The 13753-nt window shown below is 41.8% G+C and overlaps 1 long non-coding RNA gene across 2 annotated transcripts; it reads left to right on the forward strand.

The window, feature by feature from the left end:
• The first annotated feature begins 9774 nt into the window (after positions 1 to 9774).
• Positions 9775 to 11544, forward strand: LOC133785696 (uncharacterized). 2 transcript variants are annotated; one of them, XR_009871426.1, is made up of 4 exons: positions 9775 to 9935; positions 10016 to 10090; positions 10561 to 10622; positions 11341 to 11544. It is a non-coding gene; the product is annotated as an uncharacterized LOC133785696 (long non-coding RNA). The 2 variants fall into 2 exon arrangements; XR_009871427.1 differs by lacking the exon at positions 10016 to 10090.
• The last annotated feature ends 2209 nt before the right edge of the window (positions 11545 to 13753 follow it).

Consider the following 13753-nt stretch of genomic DNA (forward strand, 5'->3'; position numbering starts at 1 on the left):
TTGTCTCTAGACCTGTACCCTTCAAGAATTTCCTCACCATCTTGATTTACTACAACACAATTTTCTTTATTAAAGTTGACCGTGAAGCCTTGGTCACAAATTTGGCTAATGCTAAGAAGATTAGCCTTAAGTCCTTCAACAAGTAAAATTCCTTTAATTCTAGGTAACCCATCAAAATCAAGAGTACCTATTCCAAGAACATTTCCTTCAATACCATTACCGAATGTGACTGATCCACAATGCATAGGTCTTAAGTCAGTGAGAATTGTCTTGTTACCTGTCATATGTCTAGAACAAACACTGTCAAAATACCATAAGTAAGACGAAGGAAGTCTATCATCACAAATTCCAGCAAAACATTTTTTCTTTTCAATCCAAACATTTTTTGATTTAGATCTTTTCACTTTCATGTTTTCTTTGAAATAATTCAATTTTTCAAAGTATTTGTTTTCAGCAAAATTCATGAGAGTGAAACATCTTGGTCTAATATGTCCCTTTCTCCCACAGAAATGACATGTGGGAATGAACACAGTATTCTTACCTTTTTTCTTATGACCAGTGAACCTTTTTTCTGTAACAACAGGTTTGTTTTCTGTTGAGTCAGACACTATACCTGTGGGAGCAGAACTTTCAAGTGCCAATAACCCTGCAGAAACAAACACAGTTTTTTGCACTTTTTGAGAACTTGAGGCTCCAAGTCCTATGTGCCCTTGTTGACCTGCATTCTGAATTTCCTCAAAAACAGTAGATCCAGGGTTAAGCATTCTAACATTCTTATTGAGATTCTCAAGATCTTTTGTCAATTTGCTTATTTCATTAATTTTCGAATTAATATCATTTTCCAGCAATTCATTTTGATCAACAAGTATTTTAATCTCAGCAGAAAGTTCTTTGTTCTTACTAACCAATGATCGATTCTCAGAACACAATTTCTCCCATGATTCATACAATTTTTTGTATGCTTCTCCTAGAGACTCATCATTTAGATTGGATTCATCACTATCCGAGCTTTCACCTTTGGTGCAATTGTTTAGGCACACCATTTTGGCCTCTCTCAATGTTGACTCAGAAACGCTGGTTGTAAACGCAACGTTCTCTTTTTCCTCTTCACTGTTATCCGAGTCTTCGTCACTCCATGTAACGATCATACCTTTCTTGTTCTTTTTGAGAGTGTTTGCACATTCAGCCTGGATGTGCCCAAAGCCTTCACATTCCCTGCACTGAATACCCTTTTTGTTAGAGAAAGAGGGTTTAGAGAAAGAGAAATTACCTCTAGGAGCCTTTCCAATGGTTTGCCTATTCCCAATCTTTTTCATGTATTTTTGAAAAAATTTTGAGAGCAAAGCCATTTCATTATCACCATCTCCCTCATCAGGAGTCTCCATCTCCGTGCTTTTGAAAGCAATCGTTTTTTCTTTTTCTTTTGATGGGTTAGATTTGTCCTTTTGACGAATCTTTTGGTTAAGCTCAAAAGTTCGTAGTGATCCCATCAACTCTTCCACCTTCATGTTGCTGAAATCTTTTGCTTCTTCCATTGCTGTGAGCTTCACATTAAACCTGTCAGGTGGAACTCTAACAATTTTCCTAACAAGTACAGAATCATCAAGTTTCTCATCCAAAGCAAAATATTCATTAGCAATATCAGAAAGTCTTTCATAGAATTCAGTTAAAGTCTCAGAATCAGACATTCTGAGATCATCAAACCTAGTTTGAAGCATAATGAATCGAGATCTCTTGACATCAGCTGTTCCTTCAAATTGAGTTTGAAGGATTGTCCAGGCTTCTTTAGCAGAGGTGCAAGTGGAAACAAGCTTTATAAAACTTTCTCCAACACCATTGAATATGGCGTGAAGAGCTTTATTATTATAGCTAGATAATTTTTCTTCTTCTGTATCCCAAACAAGTTCAGATTTTACAATTGTGCTTCCATCTTCACCTTTTTCAGTAGGAGGTGACCATCCAGACAAAATTGCTCTCCATGCTTTCTCATCTTGAGCTTTTATAAAGGCTCTCATCCTAACTTTCCAATATGGATAGTTTAAGTCATTTAGCAATGGAGGTCGAGACACCGAACTACCTTCTGCAAAGAAAGACATTTCACACAAAACAAATCAAACGAAAAATAACCACAAGATCTCACTAAGAGTTTAGTGAACCGCTTTGATACCAATTGAAATTCTCTTATTTGGATTAAATTAATTGATTAATTCAAATAATTAATCCAAGGATGTATGTAAAACCATGTTTTAACAGATTGCGGAAATGCTTAAACAGATGTATGATATGTGTCAACAGAATTACTTAATCAGAAACGTAAAAATAAAGGACACACGAATTTTTACGTGGTATCAACAACCTTTGCAGGTTGTTACTAATCCACGAGGCCACGCCCAGAGAATGAAGTTTATTAGATAAGAATTATTCAAATTACAATCACCAATTGACTTATACAATCTTAAAGACTCCCTCTTTAAATTGTCGCAATCCCAGCAATTTGACACTTCCTAATAACACTTCCAAATGACTCAGAAACTTGAACTCCCTTCAACTTCTGGTCCGTGCACTAATCCTCCCGAAGAGTGACTCACACTACAAGCTTCTCCCGAAGCTCTTAAACAAAGTGTCCTTGAGAGTTTTACCTGCAAAACAGTTAACAAACATATGCAAGAAAAACATAAAACAAAACAAAGAGCTCTAGGACAAAAGCTCTCTACACATGAAAACGGCACTTCAACAAAATATGAAATCAATCTCTGAAGTGATAACCTAATCGTCTAGGTTAGAAGCTTTTATAGAGAAACAAAAGCATAAATAAAGAATATTCACCATTGATTACTTGATGCACAAGATAATTCTAAATAAGGTAAATATCCATCTGTTTTGACAAAAACGGATTCTGCTGAAACAAAAGATACCCAGACTTTCCTAACCGAGACAAAAAGAATAAATGACAAGAATATTTCCAAGATAATTCCAGATTTATTCTATATACGGAAAGAGACATTTACAGCAGAGAATATTACACAATAAACAGGATTTAATCAATAAATACAATATTAATTTTGTCTAAAACCAAAAATGCCAATAAACTAAAAATAGAAACAAATCCCTCAAAACCGGGATTTTACAGAAAGTAACTTAAAAAAATTCATATACAAATTTCAACAACTTAAGCAATCTAATTTGAAACTAAAGCAACATAAAAAAATCTTCATTTGCAACTAAAGCAACTTCAAAATATCATATGCAAATTACAACATATTGGTACATTATGATGTAAATAAAAAAAATTTGGTTTTCAAATGAAGAAATGTCACAATAAAGCATTGAACATATGTGATTTCATCATGGTAAAAAAAAATTATTTCATTAATTGTCTTAAAATTTTGAATATATATTTATATATATATGAAGTTTATTAAAGTGAATAGTCTAATTCACTGATCATCACTAGTTGTGATGGGTAATTAATTGAGATGAATGATAGAGAAGAATATGAAAAAGGACATGACTTATTATCAAAGTTGGAAAACATATCAATTTAGGTTGAGAAAATAGTTTATACTTTTTTAGACCCTGTGTTTTACCTCATTACCTGTTTGGACCCTGTGTTTTGACAAATTATTTTTTGGACCTTGTTGTTGACGCGGTTCTTCGCCAACAGGTAATTAATAGAATAAGAGAATGGGATTAGTGCTAAGTAATGAACCGTAACAGATGAATGATCTTAAAATAAAATGGTGATACGAAGACTTTTTTAGGTGGTTCAAAGGTTAAAATCCTTCTACTCCACCAGCCAATATTATTGCTAGTTTCCTGGTATTCTTTACAGGGTATTTCTTTACACAATAGAATCCAACCCTTTGCAACTCCCAGGGTCTCCATATTTATAGGAGATGGCACCTGGGGGTTGGCAAAGGGGGGTCATCCCGTGACCTCCTTACCCATCATGTCACTTCTGTAACATTCATGATTAATTCCTAAAACCTGACAAATGAAGTGTGGTCTAATCAATAGGTAAGGGGGATAATGGGCCGCACGACCCAACCCAGTCGTGGGTGCCTGAACACACACATTTATGTTGCGTGTCCGAGAATTCAAGGATATATCAGACACGTGATGTCTGATATATGCACGTTTACATTGCGTGGTTGACTTTATAAAGGGTCACAGCTTCCAACTCAAGCACGTGCCTCGAGCTGGATGTCTTTTTAGCCTGTGGTGTCTATACTTCTGACCCGACTCCTTAGTAACCTTAGTAAGCCTTTGGTTATCTCGAGCTAAAGATGTGGGACCTGGTAATAGCAGCTCCGGGTTCGCGGCATCCACGTGGCTGACATAATTATGCCATACCTCAGCTCGCTAATAGCCCGTGGAGAATTAGGGCGTACATTTGCCCCCCAAGCCCCTGCTCGTGGCACACGACGCCACCTGGAGCCACAGTGGGGGCTTTTAGGCTTCCTTGTGGGCTCTTCACATCCCGCCCATTACGTAGGCGTCGAATACGTGGAGCATCGTGGTTGGTGACGGTACGTCTTCCGAGAACCGCATTGAATGGCCTAGCCTATACACGGCCGTCGTTTCGCCTTTCGAGTAGAGAGCCTCATATCCTACATCAAGGCAATCCAACGGCCCTCCTCACTTGGCTTCTTACGTATATAAAAGGGGTGGCCACCTTACGCATGGGCCACCCGTTCATTTGAAATTTTTCTTATTTTCCCATCTTCTTCTTCCTTCTCAATCTCCAAAAACCCTCTCTTTCTTCCGGCGACTCTTCCCAGCATTCCAGAAGTTCACGCGCAAGAGCTCCTTTGAGGCTTTGGCACCAAATATTTCGACAAGGCTCCAACCCAGAAGACCCTTCCAGCCTCCTCATAGCAAAACATTCTGTAAGTTCTCTGCTTATGCATGCTTTAAATTTCCTCTTCACTGTTGCTTAGGTAAATTGTTTCTGTAGCCGCATGCAACATTCTGTTGGTTTTTGTGGGTATGATAGGCATAGGTTTTATCCTAGGGCATCGATCGTAGAAAAAACCATTTAGGAGCATGACTCATAGGGTACGCTTTCTGGGGAAATTTTCTGGGTAGGATTTTTGGTATGCCTGTTTGAAATAACCAACCTTTTGGGTGCAAAACCGAGTAGCTTAGGGGACACGCTTCGCAGGCGGTTTTGCACTGTTTTCCTACTAAAACTTTCCTTCCAGGGCAAACTTTTATCCTGACCCTCCTGACACACGGATTCCGAGTTATCGGGGATCCGTTGGGAGTACAGGCGCGTGTTCATAGAACCGCGTGGTCTCACTCTCCACGGGCTGAGATTACCTCAGCCCGAGTAAAGGAAACACTTCGCACCAGATTCTTTCCTATGCTTAGGTCACCTTTTCTAAAATTTCTTCTTTTGTTCGCTGGGCGACCAGATGGGACCAAAGAAGAACGCCCCTAAGAAGACTGCTGGCAGCTCGTCTTCTCAGCAAGCCAAGGGACAGGAGGTGGTCACGGACTCTCCAATCCCCGTTTTCGGTCCAGCCATGGAGCAAGAGCTCGAGGTAGGGCCCGACGCTTTCTTCGAGGCCGAGAGGATCGTCTCGAAGATCACCAACCAGGGGAAAGTGAATAAGATATTCCTTTCCCACAATATTGAGATTGGGAGGGGCGCCCCTAAACGCCCGACCTCCCCTAGAAGGCGAGCGGAGCTGGGCGCCGCTCGATGAGGAATACGCGGCCTAGAGTGACAAGCACTTCAAGGCTGGGGCCTTCCTTCCGTTGGACCAGTACTTCGTAGGTTTTCTTAACTACGTGAAGCTGGCTCCTTTCCAGCTCCCCCCTAACTCCTACTGTTTGTTAGCGGGGTTGAGATATTTATTCCTGAAGTAGGAATAGGAGGTCCCCACGCCTGCGGACATCCTTTACTTTTTCTGCCTCAAGGCCAGCCCGGAGCAGAGGGGGCGAGGCGACGGGTTCTACTATCTGACTCGTTTTCCAAACACGGCTGCGATCATCGAGCTGCCCAGCCACCCCAACGACTTTAAAGACCAGTTTTTCATGTCGAAGGTGTTTCGCAATTGCGAACATCATTATTTCAATCGCCCTCGTAAGTACCCTTTGCTCTTAGCTTGTAAGTTGATTATTGATTATCTTCCTTTATTAGTTCCTGACTTAGAGACAACCATGCAGCCATTTTCGCGAGGACGGCCAAGTCCGTGACCCTCGGGGGTCAATACGAGACATTGGCGGGGCTGCCCCCCAGCGAAAAGGACTATCGCTAGCTTGTGTCGGACGAGACGATGCTGGCGTGCAAGCTAATCTCCCCAGGCCAGACTTTGGCCTTAAGGAGACCGCGGGGCCTCCCTCCAGCTCGCGAGATAGCGTCCATCCCCGAGGAGGACGCCGCGGGAGAAGAAGAGGACGAGGAGGACGAGGTGCCCCTCGTGAGGCGGAAGCGGGCGCTGGAGGTCGCCCAAGAAACAGACGAGGAGAGGGCTCGGTCCGGAGCAGCAGCCGGTCCCTCTGGGCAAGGTAATCCTTATATGTTTAGGGACTTAGATAGGGCCACTGCAGACCTTCGGTTAGCTAGGTGCAATCCTAACCAGCCCGTTCACCGTCATCGAAGTGACCCAGACCGTGACATAACCTTACTCCAATGTGTCGACCAACTCGTGCTGGATTACGAAAGTAGCCGCCCTAGGGGCACTGTAGTCGTAGATAACACCATAGCTTTTAGGTTGGTCTTTTTTGAGGAGTATGAGACCAATCTTCAGTCGTGGCCCTCCCTTCGAGAGGGTATAGTAGCTCCGGGTCTTAGGCAATATGTAGAAGAGTCTAGTCCTGAGCCAGATTCAGACCCAGAGCCTCTTCCAGCCCGCGAAGTCATTATCCTAGATTCCCCCGCTGTAGCTCCGGGGCCGGTGGTCGTGACCATAGATTCCTCCTCTTGCTCGGAGGGTAGGATCCCTTTCAATATACTTGAGATCTGTTTTCCCTTTAACTTTTGTTGTCTTGCATAAATATTTCTACTTGTATATTAATACTTTGCCTTTGCTTTCTCAGAGGAGATGTCTCAGCCCGGGAGCAACAACCTGCGAGCTATGTTCCCTGGAGGGAACCCTTCCTCTGGGGCCTCTGGGCCCATGGTGAAAAAGCTCCGGCTGGTGAAGAAGGCCATCGGGAGTACCTCTAAGTCCCCTGCAAAGGGGAAAAACCAGGCTCCGACAGCTCAGGAGAAAGTGCCTCCGCCCCCTCCTGCAATGAAGATGCCTCCTCCTCCCCGGCGAGTTCCCGACCCTGCTCGGGAAACGGAGGTGCCCACCGGGACCTTGTCAACCACAACCCCTGAGGTGCGTGTCCCGGTGAACCCCTGGGCTCTGGAGAAGATCCCCGATGTCTTTCGGGGAACGGTCTACGAGACAGCGAGCAACACCGTGGACCATTACTACAATGCCGCCGAGAGGGACCTACGGGCGATCGACACAAGGAGCCCAGAGAACGTGATGGAGTCTTCGCTGGGGATGGCTCTCACGATAAGTTGGCCTTTCCATTTGTATCCCTTGCCCATTATGCATCACATGTTTGTTTTTTTTTCTCTAAGGTAGTTGCCTTATCATCTTTTTGTCTTGCAGGGTACCTTGGCTCTCCATCGGAGCATATCCCGATCTAGGGCTCGGCTCGAGGATATGAGGGGCGAGCACCACAAAACTTTGGCTGCCATTAAGACTACCCAACAACAGAAACAGGATGCCAAGGATGCCCTGGCGACTGCGCAGGCCTATCTAGACGCATCTCGACCTAAGTTGCAGGAGGCAGAGGCCACCAAGGCCGCCCTAGCCGCTGCGAGGACTGAGCTCGAGGAGGCCAGGGCCGCACTGGACGCCGCGAAGGCCAAGGCCGAGGAGGCCAAGGCCACCCTGGCGACGGAGAGGGCAGTCGCTAGCTCCTCCATGGAGGCTATGTTGTACCATTGCTGGGTATACAACCCAGATGGTGACTTCTCCTTTCTGGGGGCGGATGCATGGGACAGCTTCCTGGAGAAGTTCAAAGCTCGCCTTCAGCAAGAGGCGCCCTCCGAGACCGGGGAGACCTCCGCAGTCGCCGAGTAGGAGGGCGAGGTGGTGACCTCATCGAAGCAGCCTGGCGGGGCCTAGGACTTCTTTTCTTTCTACCCTTCGAACAACATATATTTTTTTTGTAACTTTGTATGAGGTTTTCTAACCTCGAGACAATTGGCTTTACCAACTTTTTGCTTTTAATTTATTTACATCATTTTGCCTTTATGCATTTTGGTAATAGTCTTAGTTTTTGTTGGTGCTGCGATTGACATTTTATGCTTTTCTAAGAAAAAACATAATCAATTTTGAGCCAACTTCTAAGATGAGTCATGGTTGTATCCTAGACATTAATTTAAAAACTTAGTTCACGTTAATTTTTTATTAATATCTCGTACTTTTTAAGAAAAACAACGATCAATCAATTTGAATTAACTTCTAAGTTTTAGGGCCTGGTTACATCCAGGACGTTAATTTGAAAACTTAGTTCGCATTAATTCTTGATTAATATCTTGTGCTTTTTAAGAAAAACACCGATCAATCAATTTGAATTAACTTCTAAGTTTTAGGACCTGGTTACATCCAGGACGTTAATTTGAAAACTTAGTTCGCGTTAATTCTTGATTAATATCTTGTGCTTTTTAAGAAAAACACCAATCAATCAATTTGAATTAACTTCTAAGTTTTAGGATGACCTAGTTATATCCAGGATACGTCTTAGTTCGCGTTAATCCTTTATCAATATCTCGTGCTTTTAAGAAAAACATCGATCAATCGATTTGAATCAACTTCTAAGTCTTTAGGGCGACCTGGTTATATCCAGGATACGACTTAGTTCGCGTTAATCCTTTATCAATATCTAGTGTTTTTTAAGAAAAACATCGATCAATCGATTTGAATCAACTTCTAAGTCTTTAGGCCGACCTGGTTGCATCTAGGTACCATATGCCCCCCAAGTAATTAGGAAAGGGTATTTCCTGGTTACTTGAGATTACATTCGCAAATATACACAATAATTGTAGCACCCACATTATTTTGATATAATATAGCCAATAATCACATGATTGCATTGCATTACATATCATACAATATGTATAATTTGAGCATATGCATATTCTTATAAGTGTTTTCATGTATAAGTATAAAAGATGTGTATGTGATGTCTATATGTATGCTCAATATTATTAACCTTGTGGCATTTGAGTTGTCTTTTATGGGTGTTTGATGTGCTCAAGATATAAGAAAGTATGAAAAATATGGACAAGGCATGGAATTAAGTGATAAAAGTGAGATATAGAAGGCAAAATAGGTTAAGTAGTGAAAAATAGTACAATATCGATTACTAGTATTTCGGTGTAAAATTGAGTATTTATGGATTTACCAAATGTAATCGAGGTATGATTAAGGTCTCATTGATGATGTAAAAATGGTTTTAGAACCATTAGATCAATTCTTGATGGAAGGTATACATAATCAGTGGTATTGATGCAAAGTCAAAACGAGTTTAGCATAAGTGCGCTACGCTCGATCGGGTAAGCATAACTATTGAGTATGAAGTCATATGGACCTAAGGTTTGGTGTGAGTGTTTTACACATAATTATTTATCACTTATGCCTAGCAGATGATTAAGTCGAAATTATTGAAGTGATAAGGTTTTCATAAGTCAAAAGGTGAAATGATGAGATGAAAGGTGTCAAATTTTGATACAATAAGGCTAAATCATTGAAAATAAAGAATTTTCATCAACCTTATCACTTTGCACGACCATTACTCTGAAAAACAGAGAGAAAAGAAAACCAAAAACCATTTCTTGGCTGGTTTGAAGAAATTCTAAGGAGATCCAAGTGAAAGCAAAGCCAAAGAAGTAGATTAGGCTTAGTTCTAGCCTTTTTATGGTAAGTTCTTGTACTTGGAAGTTAAACCATGTTTTTGAATTTTTATGAAATCTTATATATGGTTTTTTATCTTTTTTAAGATATTTCTTGGGGTTTCCAAGTGGTTTGAGGTTTAGAAAAGCTTGAAGAAAGTGTTTTCGCCGAAAAGTTGCTCGGTAAGTGAAATTTTGTGTTTTATGAGGTTTTTGGGGTTCTTGGAGTACAAGCTAATTTTTGGTTATTTGATTGAGTTTATAAGAGATTATATGTGTTTATAAATGTTTGAATAGATGTGGAGACTCATTTAATTTAGGTGATGATCTAGGAAATTAGAATTTTATCAAAATCGGTATATGATAACTTTATGATGAATTATGTTGGTATTTGGGATATATATGGTTATGGCAGGTTATTTGATGTTGATTATTGGTTGATTTTGATATTTGAGGATAGCTAAAATTAAGGGGAAACTCTGTCAAAATTTCTCCAAATGTCTAAGATAAATCTAATGCTCGATCTAAGTGGTTTAAGGCATTTTAGGCATGTTTTGGGTATGAAATTTGATATGATGTTTTATGGGTATTTTAAAATGAGAGTTCAATGTATTACTGCCATCATTATGATGAGAAATCCATGCCATTGTCAGGATAAGCACATCAATACCTAAGACACCACTTGTTACACGGTGAATTATATTTTGGACAGAAGGTAAGTAAAGTACTCAACTGCAACACAAGAATTATATGTTATGTGAAAGTATGCATTATATGAATATTTTGTGAGTAAGTGATATTAACATACATTGACACTTCATCATAAATTTGTATGCTTGGCATAATAGTGATATAGTAAATTGTTATATGATATAAGACCATGCATGATATTATGATGATTAATTATATGATGCCTTTGCAAGTTTTGTGCAACATAAAAGAAAGTTGTAATAAGAAGTTTAAGTTCAGTGCCACTGTTTTGAAAAGGCAAATGAAAGTGTTAATAAGTGTAAACGGAGGCCTATAGTAGGCTTATAGTGGCTGCCCAATAATTTGGGCTAGGTTTTAGTGAACCAATTATATTGTTTGCCATATTTCCGTTTTTATTTCTCCTCCATATGAGTTATTGTTATATGTATTGACACCATAGTGTGTGGCCGCCTTAACTCTTGAGCTCGACGGGGCAACGATGGAATAAGGTTTTTAATGTGCCCTACTGTGGTGATGGCTAGCCGGAGGAGAACCCATGGGATTTTATATTATATGTGTAACAAGCCCTGCAGGCATTGACCAATTCAAACAGTGTGCACAATATTAAGGGACCCAAAATTTAAAAAGAAGTTGTGTATGTCCATTGATATTGGGTAATCATTAGCATTGCATGCATTACTTTGCTTACTGAGCTTTAGGCTCACAGTTGTCTTGTGTTGCAGGTAGAGAAAGAAATGTGTGAATGACATGAGGAGAACTGAAGCATGGTCCTGACCCTGATTTGTACATATGAACACATCGACCTTTTGTGGGTTATTTCAGTTATCAGTGAGATGTTTGTAATAAAGTGTGAAGTTATGTTTTGAAAATAAATTGGGTTATTTAATACTTATGTATAATATGTTTGAGACACACTTTATGTTTAATGTAAATAATGTGAAATAAGTTTTCAAGTTTAAAAAAAAAAAATGTCTAGACTTCCGCAGTAATAAATTATGATATAGTTTTAAAACGTAACACCTCAAATATGGTTTTAACTAAAATAAGTGAGGGTGTTACAATAATGAAAAAAGATTTAATTCTCATTTCTTAATAAACAAAAAATGGCCTTTCTGAGTAAGCCTTACAAGGGTATTACTGATAATATTTCTTTAAATGGATGGCGTTCCAAGCTCGTGGGACTGCTTCTCCGTTAAGCCGAGCTAACTTGTAGGTTCCTTCCTTTACGACCTCGGTTATTTGGTATGGCCCTTCCCAGTTCGGTCCCAATACTCCATCTTTGGGATCCTTACTGGCTAAAAAGACTCTCCTGAGGACCAGGTCGCCAATGCCAAATGTGCGTTTTCTGACCTTTGAGTTGAAATAACGAGTGATTTTTTGCTGGTAATGCGCGAGCTGGAGCTGCGAATCTTCTCGTCTTTCATCAATCAGGTCGAGGGATGCGCAAAGTAGTTCGTGATTGCGGTCCTGGTCATACGCCTGGACTCTATGTGATGATATATTTATCTCGACAGGAAGGACTGCCTCACTCCCAAAAGCTAGGGAGAAAGGAGTATGACCCGTAGGAGTTCGATGCGAGGTCCAGTATGCCCACAATACCTGGGGGAGCTGTTTTGGCCAGACCCCCTTGGCTTCGTCCAGTCTCTTCTTAAGGCTCGCCTTTAGCGTCTTATTGACGGCCTCGACCTGCCCATTTGCTTGGGGATAGGCCACGGAGGAGAAACTTTTCACAATGCCGTACCTTTCACAGAATTCGGTGAAGAGGTCGTTTTCAAACTGAGTTCCATTGTCGGATACGATTTTCTTTGGCAGCCTGAACCGGCAGATAATGCTTTTGACCACGAAGTCGAGGACTCTCTTGAAAGTGATTGTTTCCAAGGGTTCTGCCTCAGCCCACTTGGTGAAGTAGTCGATAGCCACCACCGTGTAACAGACCCCTCCTTTTCCAGTGGGGAGGGCACCAACCAAGTCGATTCCCCAGACCCCGAATGGCCACGGGGACGAGATCATCTTCAGCTCGACTGGGGGAGCTCGGGCAACTATGGTGAATCGCTGGCACTTGTCACATTTCTTGACGTACAAGATCGAGTCCTTTGACAGAGTGGGCCAGTAATATCCTTGCCTCAAGACTTTCAGGGCCAAGCTTTGCCCCCCAGTGTGGTCCTAGCAAAAACCCTCGTGCACTTCTTGCAAAATGGTCTTTGCTTCGCCTGGCAGAACACATCGTAGGAGGGGTAGAGAGTGCCCACGTCAGTATAGTATCTCATCTACCATTGTATACCTTAGAGCCTGGTAAAGTATCCGCTGTGCGTCAATACGCTCTTCGGGTAACTTTCCTTCGGTGAGATACTCGAGGATGGGGGTCATCTAGGTCGGTCTGGCGTCGATCATCTCGACCTCCGCCCCGACTTCTTCTAGGCTTGGTTTCTCCAAGAATTCTACCGGTACTAATCCCAAAGTCTCCGTCTCCCCGGAGGTAGCGAGTTTGGCAAGGGCGTTTGCGTTGGCGTTCTGCTCCCGAGGTATCTGCTCGATTGAGCCCCGTTCGAATGCGGACAGCTCGACTTTTACCTTGGCCAGGTAAGCAGCCATCTTGGTTCCCCGTGCTTGATATTCACCTAGCACCTGGTTTACCACGAGCTGGGAATCACTGAAGCACTGAACGAAGCTGGCCTTCAGCTCCTGGGCCACCCGAGCCCGGCAAGCAAAGCTTCGTATTCGACCTCGTTGTTGGATCCCTTGAATCCGAATCTCAACGCCAAGTGAAATCTATGCCCTTCTGGGGATACCAAAATGATTCCAACCCCAGAGTCGTTCTCATTAGATGAGCCATCCACGAAGATCTTCCATGACGCCTGGGCCGAGGTGACCTGGGGTGAATCTTCCATAGAATCTTCTCGGAATCCTGTGCATTTTGCCACAAAATCAGCCAGGGCCTGGCTTTTTATTGCAATTCACGGAGTGTACAAAATCTCGAACTGGCTGAGCTCAATAGCCCACTTCAACAGGCATCCCGATGCTTCAGGTTTTTGCAAAACCTGCCTTAAAGGTTGATTGGTCATGACGTGTATTGAGTGGGATTGGAAATACGGCCTGAGCTTTTGGGAGGTCGTGATAAGACAGAATGCCATCTTC

The sequence above is a fragment of the Humulus lupulus genome, chromosome 1 (assembly GCF_963169125.1).
Source record: "Humulus lupulus chromosome 1, drHumLupu1.1, whole genome shotgun sequence".
NCBI classification, from domain to species: domain Eukaryota; kingdom Viridiplantae; phylum Streptophyta; class Magnoliopsida; order Rosales; family Cannabaceae; genus Humulus; species Humulus lupulus.